The sequence below is a fragment of the Nyctereutes procyonoides genome, unplaced genomic scaffold (assembly GCF_905146905.1).
Source record: "Nyctereutes procyonoides isolate TBG_1078 unplaced genomic scaffold, NYPRO_anot_genome, whole genome shotgun sequence".
Classification (NCBI taxonomy): Eukaryota; Metazoa; Chordata; class Mammalia; order Carnivora; family Canidae; genus Nyctereutes; species Nyctereutes procyonoides.
In genome coordinates, this window is record NW_026575024.1 from 10,585,086 (window position 1) to 10,594,914 (window position 9,829).

Below are 9,829 nucleotides of genomic sequence, written 5' to 3' on the forward strand. Positions count from 1 at the left end.
GAGGTCGGGTGTTTGCCCTGTCCCAGGGTTCATGCCAACCGTGGTCATCCCATCCCATCACGTGAGTCCTGGGGGTGGGCACACGACCAGCCCCGGCCAACGGCACCCCAGAAGAAGCAGGCCTGAGGTTGCCGCAGCTGTCTTTCCTCTGATGAGAGAAAGCCCTGCTCTCCTCTTCCCTCCCTTCTGTCCTGGATGCTGTTGAACGGGGTCATGGGACAAAGATGCTGTGGGGGCCCAGCCCCAGCTTCTGTGTGCCGTCATGCTTCGTGGCTGCCTCCTCTCCAGGGAATCGCAGCATGCAGAGAGGTCACCCAGGCAGCTCACAGCCAGCGACCGGGCGGACCCAGGCATGCAAGTCCTCGGGGAGAACGTGTCCCGTGTTGGGGTGCGTGGCGTGCACCCCAGCTCCCCATGGGGTCAGGCTGAAACCCAGCTCCAGTTGAAACCACATCTTCACTTGTCCTCCTCCCCACCCAGTCCTGCTTCCCTCCTGCCCCCTGGTGTGCTTGGAGAGCACACCTGGAAAATCACAGCACCTCACTCCCAATCTCAGCCCATGGCTTCTGCAGCTCGGGAGCCCAAGCTCAGACAGTGGGTGCCGGAGCTGGGTGGCCACGCTCAGGACAGTGGGCTGGAGGAAGGAAACCCAGCCTGTGAAGAAGGTGGGGCTGAAAATCGCAAAGAACCTGCAGGACCCACGCAAGCGATGCCTATCCCCAAACAATAAAGGTCTTTCTGGTTTAAGTTACTGCTACTGGGATAACAACTCCTGGTTTGTCCAGCCCCGGGGGCGGTTCCTGGGATGCCGTGTTCAATTCTGACCCCGGGAAAGCTCCCGGAAAACCCAGATAATTCGGTCACCCTAGTGCTCGTCAGGCATTCTCTGCTTGCAGCCAGAAGCATATCCAGTGGATGTGATGCTCATCCCCATTTTATAGTTGAAGACACTGAGACACGAGAGGGAAAATGATGTGTATGTGATCACACAGCCAGTTAGTGGCAGAGCTGGGATTAGCGATCACGAATTTACAGCCACTATTCCAGACCTCTTTCTAAAATACCCATTTCAATGAGGAGGAACTATACGACCCCAGCACAACACCACCTGCCAACGTTAGTGGACACCTGTAGTTCTTCTCCCCACCAGCACCTGGCAATGGCCACTGAGACACTCTAGCTGCACATCCAACATCCACACTCCCCTTCTTTCTTACTAATGTCGGGATGAAATCCTACCAGTTTGGGGCAGCCCCGGTGGCGCAGCAGTTTAGCGCCACCTGCAGCCCAGGACGTGATCCTGGAGACCCAGGATCAAGCCCCACGTCGGGCTCCCTGCATGGACTGCTTCTCCCTCTGCCTGTGTCTCTGCCTCTCTCTCTCTGTGTCTCTATGAATAAATAAATAAAATCTTTAAAAAAAAAAATCCTACAAGTTGATCCAGACACACTGTCATTGAGAATGGGGATTATGTTTCCTAGCCGCCCCCCACTTGCAGCTAGATGTGGCCAAATGGAAAAGTTCTGGCCTATAAGACATAGTCTTGTGGGGAACTTTTTTTTTTAAGATTTATTTATGATAGACAGAGAGAGAGAGAGAGAGAGAGGCAGAGACACAGGAGGAGGGAGAAGCAGAATCCATGCTGGGAGCCCAATGTGGGACTTGATCCTGGGACTCCAGGATCGCGCCCTGGCCCAAAGGCAGGTGCTAAACCGCTGAGCCACCCAGGGATCCCCTCTTGTGGGGAACTTTGAGAAGGTTCTTTAAAAAGGTAAGAGTTGGTACCTCTCTTCTTCCCGTCCCTGGATCATACATGTGATTGCTGGATCTCTAACAGCCCTCTTGGACCATGAGGTGACCAAAAAGATACAAGTCAAATGCTGAGGGTGGTAGAACAAGAAGATGGGAATCTGGGTCCTTGAGGATACCTTAGAGCTGTCACCTTCCTGGACTCCATGCTCTAAATGGATGTTAGGATTCGATTCCCTACCCTCAAAGATCCCTCTTGCTCACTGAATATAAACCTGAGTGGTATACAGATGAGAGCCTGAGAGTGGAGCCAACACAGAGGAAAGAGATCCAAGGGATGGAGAGAGTGAAACTAAGTTCTAGTCAATGATGAGTCTCTGGAACCAGCCGTACCTGAAGCTATCTCTTCTCCTGGAGTTTTTTTTTTTTTTTTTTCATATGATTCAATAAATTGGGTTTCTGTCATTTTCAACCCATGGTATGTACCTGAGTCTGAATCAGAAGTTCAGGAAGGATCCTATGAACTTTAGCATCTACCAAAACAAGCTTAACAAGAAGACCGTCTTAAAGTTCAACTTAGGGGGCACCTGGGTGGCTCAGTGAGTTGAGAGTCTGGATCTTGATTTCATCTCAGGTCATGGTCTCAGGGTCCTGGGATCGAACCCCACATCAGGCTCCATGCTCAGCAGAGAGTCGGCTTGAGGATTATCTCTGCCCTTTCCCCAGTGCTCGCTTGTGTTCTCTCTCTCTCAAATAAAAATAAGTAAATCTTTAAAGCTGAATTTAGCACTCTAGCCACACTTAGGCACACTTGCCTTTGGAAGAGTCAATCCACACAATTTTCTTAATTAAACCACCCCATACCAATACATGAGTGGGATGAGCTGGAGTAGCAAACGGTGGTGCATGGACCAGAACAGAAAGGAGGATCTCGGGCTTTGGAGCCAAGGAATCTCCAGTTCGACTCCCTGACAAGCTACTGCCTTGCTGTGTGTCCCCGGGTGCGTTACTACACCTCTCATTTGTCCTCTGTGAATAAGTAATAATAATACCCATCATCCTGGAGCGTTGGGAGGATTGAGTGAAACAAAGCATATAAAGCCCCAAGAACAGAATCTGGCCCATGGTAAGTGTTCAATAAATAGTAGCTAGTGCTATTATTGTTCATTACTCGCCAAGAACTCAACTAGCAACAATGAAAAGAGTCTGGTAAATTAATAGCATACGAGATAACTAGGGTATGCGTTAGCCTGCTTTTTTATAACATTTCAGGGGACTTTCACACATTTCTCATTTGCCTGCACGGCGGCGGCTGCTAATTACAAATGCATGTTCGCGCTTTGTTCCAACAGATTTGGCAGAAGCACAATTCGGAGATCTTTTCATTAGCAGTTAGGTAATGAACGTGGGAGAGCTGCATTGTTGTACAATTACTCAGGGATCCAGATTTCGCCCCTGCCTCCCCCCTGGGACCAGGGTGTCCTCCCCTGGCTGCGATGCACGGCTCAGGCCACTTGCGAAGGCGGACAGCCAGCTTCCCTCTGCTGGGAGGCAGCCTGGGGCTCTGTCCTGCCTCTACCACTGACTAGCTGGGTGGCCTTGAGCTGCTTACCTGGCTACTCTGAGCATTGTTTTCTTTTTTCTTTTTCTTTTTTTTTTTTTAGATTTTATTTAGTTATTTGAGAGAGAGATAGAAAGCCCATACACAAGCAGCGGGGAGGGGCAGAGGAAGAGGGAGAAGCAGACTCCCCACTGAGCCCCAACACGGGACTCCATCCTAGGACCCCAAGATCATGACCTAAGCCAGAGTCAGATGCTTAACCGACTGAGCCACCTAGACACCTGAGCACTGTTCTTCTTCATCTGGGAGGGAATAATAATAATAATAACTTTCCCCAAGGCTGTTTGGGATGGGGATGGGGATGGAGAAAGGATCCCATGACATCATGCAGTCGAGTGCTTGGTGAGGGGGAGATATTTAGTCATAGTATTTTCCTACAGCCATTGTGTAAGAATTAAATGGATATTATATCAGGGAGGATTATTATATTTCTAAACAGCAGAAAACCCAACTCAAACTGGCTTAAGTGCCAGGCAGGGCCAGGGAGCGGGGTGGTGGTTATTGGTGGAGGAAGAGGTGTAGAGAAAGAACATTCATAGGTTCACATAACTGAGAAGTCCAAGTTCCTGCCAGGCTCAGGTGCAGCTCAATGTCAGGAGGAGTCACTTTCTTTCCATCTTAGAGTCTCCACCCGGTCGGCTTCACTCTCTGCTTCCACCTGGCAGCTCAAGACTCTCCCAAGTGGTGACAACGTGGCTGCACCTGCCTTGCCTCTCATCTCCCCAGATTCAAGTCCAACAAGCAAGAGCAAGGCACCTCTTGGGTAGCTCCTGCCAGAAGCTCTGAGATTCACCCTGACTCTGTGTCAATCAGGGAGGCCAGCAGAGCCTCTGGCCTGCTGATGGGCCAGGCCTGGGGACAGGCTCCACCTGATGGGGCTGAGAGGGTGCAAAGGATGAAAACCGCAGAGCCAGCTGTGGCCCTCCGGCGCCGTCTACTGATAGAGCCTGACATTGCACGCATTGCACAGGAGAGATGCTTAAGCAACCCTGGGCATGTCACAGAACAGCTAGTCCTGAAGGACGAATTTGGAGCTGAGAGGCAAAATATGCTGGTAATTGGAACACATCCTCAGGCCTGGAGCTAGAGAGGCATCTGCCCAGCAGAGAGAAATACACAGCTTCAGGCCAGAGCAGGGAGGAAACAGGTAATAAATAAATCCCCCCAGCACCCACCTCCTGCCAGTGCCTCTCTTTGCAAACCCAACCAGACTCCAGAAGGCAGGATGTCAGAGTGATGCGGTTTCTGACGGTCAGTCCCCGAGGGGCAGGGAATGGGTCTGGGGAGCAAACAAGGAATGCCCAGCTCAGAAGGCCCAGTCGCTATCCCCACATTACAGGTGGGGTAAGAATGTCACCAAGGTCACGCCCCACCCAGCTCCCCCATGCTCAGCTGCCCTGCCATCGGAGCCATCCTATGTAAGCAATAGTGCAAGGGGGGCAGAGGCGATGGGAGTGGGGCCAGGGGCTCTAACAGGCTCCTGCTCTTGGAAACAACATTTCTAGAACTCGAATATCATTGTTGTCACCTCCAGCAATTTCAACAAACCTGCCTCTACTTGCTCAGGACGGGGGTGGGGGGGTGGGGAAGAAAATCTTTATTTCAATCACTCTCCGGCAGGCAGCGCAGCAAGTGTTCTCATCTTCCCTGGGATTGGCCTCATTGGCACATGGCCCCAGGCTCCTGTGGGGTGAAAAGTAGGTGAGCTACAAGGAGGAGAAAGGAGAAGAGGTTGCCAAATGCAACCCCGCTGCATCCGGTTAGAAAGCAAAGCAAGTCAATGGTGCCTGTGAGGGGCCTTGTCTGTGAGTGGTGTGCATGGATTTTAAACTGAAATACGTTCAGCAACTGAGCTGCACTGCAAATCTGAGGCCAGAGCGACCCAGTGGAAATACCGGTGTGTTGTTTGGATGAGCAAAGCCTCTATCTCCCTCCCCTAGTTGGTTTGCAATGAGCCTACGTGTACTTTTAGCCCTTGTTACTGAAGCAATGGTGCGTGGACCAGTGGCACCCACGCCTCTCGAAGCCTGTTCAAAATGCAGATTCTCAGGTCCCATCCCAGATGTAGAATCAGTCTGCATTTCAACCAGAGTCCAGGAGCTGATGTACATGGTGAGGTTGGAAAAACACCTGTCTCAACCCACACTGGCGGGACCCAGAGCAGGCCAGGATGAAGGTGCAGGGACGCTTAGCTTCCGCTAGAATGACCACCTGTCTCTGGTTTGCCTGGGGCTTTCCTGGTTCGGCATCCTGTGCAAACCGAACAGTTGGTCACCCAGCTGCTACCCCAGCCATGTTTACCAGCTTCTGGGCCCTACATGCTTTAAAACAAAAACAAAAACAAAAAAAAAAAAAAACAGAGGAAACATCTCAGCCCTCAAGCTAACATCTAAGAGGCCTCAGGCCATCTTGAGTCATCAGCTGGCCAGGCCCCAGCTCCCCTCCCCATCCTCCTCCTTCTCTACTTGTCCTTCCTCTCTTGGAAGCTCCAGGAGGGGTCTGCAACCAGGCCATGGGCATGAAGAGGACAGGAGGCTCGGGCGCAGGCAGGCTGCAGTCGATGGCTAAGAGTTCATGTCAAACTTTTCAGGTCCTCTCGCTGCCACCTCGCCGAGCTCGCTACCTGGGAGGCCCTTCCAGCCTGCCTTCTCCTCATGCCCTGCCCCCCTGCCCAGCCCCACTGTGAGCAGCTGTGTCTCTCCCCTCCTTCACCGCGGCATCCCAGCACCGACCTGGGGCCTGCCCATCCAGCGAGTGGACGGTGTGTAAAGAGGACTCATCCCGCTGCGCTGGGACGAGATTGTTTCTGAAGGTATCCAGAGGGTCTCAGCCATGCTCCCCAGAATCTTCTAGGGGCTCTTTAAAAAATTATTGATACTGGAGGTTCTGGTCAGGAACCACTAAGATAAATCTGCAAGACACCCCCAGCCCCCATTCCTGCCCCAAAGGTCTCAGGGAACTGGGCAGGGGTTGGAAACTCAAATGTAGAACTACAGGACTCAGACCAAAGACTTGCATGTGGAAATCGGGAGCCGTGTCAGATAACAGAGAGTGGCAGGGCTGGTGAGGTACACGACCCACTCAAAGGCTGTCAACGTGGCAGCCCAAGCAGGGCACAGTCAATGAATGGCATTGACTTTTCTCAGACTTAGTTTCCTCATCTGTAAAATGGGTATGCTAAGGATAATATCTATCTCACAGGGTTGCTGTGAGGATAAAATAAGTTACTGCACAAAAAGTGCTTAGAATACTGCTTGGCACACGATGAATATTCAATTAGTCTTGCTGTAATTACTATTATCCACCAACAACCACAGCCTCCTGCCTATGCGCTGCCAGAAGTTGGCACCCACCGAGCAGCCAGGTTTATGTTAGGGTGTGTAGTAAACTTATTTTTGTTTTGTTTTGTTTTGTTTTTGTTTTGTCTTCCAAACTTCCTTCCAGTTTTGAGGAAGCCCCAACTTTACGGTGCAAAGCCAGCCCCCTACCATTAGACCCACTTTCCCAGCCTCCCTCGCCACAGGGCACAGGCACCTGACAGGATCCAGCAATGAGAGGCAGGGGCCCAGGGGTGGCCCAGAAAAGGCAGGGACTGTGCAGGATTCCTCCCATGCCTGCTCTGGGCCTGGGCCCGTCTTTGGCAGCAATAACAGGGACCTGCCAGTGTTCCATTGAACTGGGAAGGCTGCAGGGACTTTTAGGAGAATCTTTCTAAATAGGCCCAGCCATTTACACCAACACTTCTGTTACCATTTCTAGGCACGAGCATAATGGTTGGGGGCAGAGGCTCCATGTCACTCAAATCCAGGCTCTGACTTTCTACGTAGGTGACCTGAGCCAAGTAACTTTTCGGATCTTCAGTTCTATCCTCTGCAAAAAGGAAGTGCTAACAACAGCACCAGCTTCAAAAAGCTGTTGTGAAAAAGATATATAAATATAATTATATATGTAAAAGCTCGTAAGGGGGCACCTGGTTGGCTTAATCGGTAGAGCATGCAGCTTTTAATCTCAGGGCCGTGGGTTCAAGCCCTACTTTGGGCATGGAGCCTACTTAAAAAACAAACTAACAAAATAAATAAATAAGCTGTTTTGAAAGTTAAGTAAGGCAGGGCATATATGCTGCACTAAAAACCCAGGCCCTTAACCATTTTGTGCCAAGGACACCTACTCAGAACATTGCTTTTTTTTTTTTAAGATTTTTAATCTATATATTCTTGAGAGATACAGAGAGAGAGGGAGAGAGGCAGAGACACAGACAGAGGGAGAAGCAGGCTCCACCCAGGGAGCCCGTCGCGGGACTCGATCCCAGGACTCCAGGATCACGCCCTGGACCGAAGGCAGCACTAAACCGTTGAGCCACCGGAGCTGCCCAGAACATTGCTTTTCAATTCAGAAAATAAAATGCATACTATTGCAATAGAAACCCATTGTAATGAAATACAGTTACCAAAATACTTTTTTCAAACAAATTGGTGGTACAATAATACATGAGCTGGGAACTTTCCAGAAGGCTCGGTGAGACACAGAGGAGCAGTGGCTGCCTGAGCTGTGCCCAGCAACGTGCTCTTTCCCACTCCCCCAGACTGGCCTCCGTCCTCTCACCGGCTATAGAAAATGGTGAAAGAAACCACTTACTATGATGTTTTGGGGTCAAACCCAATGCCACCCTGGAGGAATTGAAAAAGGCTTATAGGAAACTGGCCTCGAAGTACTACCCTGATAAGAATCCAAATGAAGGAGACAAGTTTAAACAGATTTCTCAAGCTTATGAAGTGCTCTCTGATGCAAAGAAAAGGGAATTACGTGACGAAGGAGAACAGGCAATTAAAGGTGGAGCTGGTGGTGGTTTTGGCTCCCCCATGGACATCTTTGATATGTTTTTTGGAGGAGGAGGCAGGATGCAGAGAGAAAGGAGAGGTAAAAATGTTGTACATCAGCTCTCAGTAACCTTAGAAGATTTATATAATGGTGCAACAAGAAAACTAGCTCTGCCAAAGAATGTGATTTGTGATAAATGTGAAGGCCGAGGTGGTAAGAAAGGAGCAGTCGAATGCTGTCCCAATTGCCGAGGTACTGGAATGCAAACAAGAATTCATCAGATAGGACCTGGAATGGTTCAGCAAATTCAATCTGTGTGCATGGAGTGCCAGGGTCGTGGGGAGCGGATCAGTCCTAAAGATAGATGTAAAAGGACTGGAACCAGGAGATATTATCATTGTTTTAGATCAGAAGGACCATGCTGTTTTGAGTCCACGAGGAGAAGATCTTTACATGAGTATGGATATACAGCTGGTTGAAGCCCTGTGTGGCTTTCAAAAGCCAGTATCTACTCTTGACAACCGAACCATCGTCATCACCTCTCATCCAGGTCAGATGGTCAAGCATGGGGATATCAAGTGTGTGCTAAACGGAGGCATGCCAATTTATTGTAGACCATATGAGAAGGGTCGCCTAATCATCGGATTTAAGGTAAACGTCCCCGAGAATGGCTTTCTCTCTCCTGATAGACTTTATTTGCTGGAAAAACTCCTACCTGAGAGGAAGGAAGTAGAGGAGACTGATGAAATGGACCAGGTGGAACTGGTGGACTTTGATTCCGAACAGGAAAGATGGTGCCATTACAATGGGGAAGCATAGGAGGATGACGAACATCATCCTGGGGGGGTGTTCAGTGTCAGACCTTTTAATGGGGCACGAATAACCCTGCTGGCATTTTATATACAGTAGTGAATGAGTGAAGGACCATAATCATAGCTCACTGCTTGCTATTGTTTTTGTTTTAATATTCAACTATAGTAGTGTTTTAAAAGTTAAATGAAGAATAAACTCAAATATAAAAGAAAAAAAACAATAATACATGAGCTTCTTTATTCACCCATTAACAAGATAGAGCAGTGTTTCGAATTAAGCATAATTTGGAGATAACATGGAACATAAAGAATATTTCAAGATATCTGCAGCACGTGTAAAGAATTATGAAGAGATCTGAGATTTTATCAGTGATCCATGTAGGAGAGGAAAAAAAATCTCTTTCCTCCTACCTTCTGGGTTCTCAGCTGGGTTGTGGAACAAAAGATAGATTAACAAGAGAGAAAGCACAAAAACTTACTTAAGGGGCACCTGGGTGGCTCAGTCAGTTGAGTGTCAGACTCTTGGTCTCAGCTCAGGTCATGATCTTGGTAGTGAGATCGAGCCCCAGGTCGGGTTCCAAACTCGGTGGGGAGTCTGCTTAGGATCCTCTCTCCCCCTCTCCTCTGCCCCTCGCCCCCACTTGCTCTCTCTCTCTCTCTCTCTCAAATAAATCTTTGAAAAATTATTTAATAAGTTTTATGCGACACCAGAGCCCTCATAAGGAAGTGAAGACCCAAGAAATGGCAAGGCCTTGGCACTACACTGAGTTGAACAAAGCATAAAAATTATGGAAAAGTGACTAAAATATACGGGAAGGCTAAAGGAAGA

At 49.3% G+C, this 9,829-nt stretch overlaps 1 pseudogene; it reads left to right on the top strand.

The window, feature by feature from the left end:
* The first annotated feature begins 7,984 nt into the window (after positions 1 to 7,984).
* Positions 7,985 to 9,007, top strand: LOC129522076 (dnaJ homolog subfamily A member 1-like; annotated as a pseudogene).
* Positions 9,008 to 9,829: the final 822 nt, after the last annotated feature.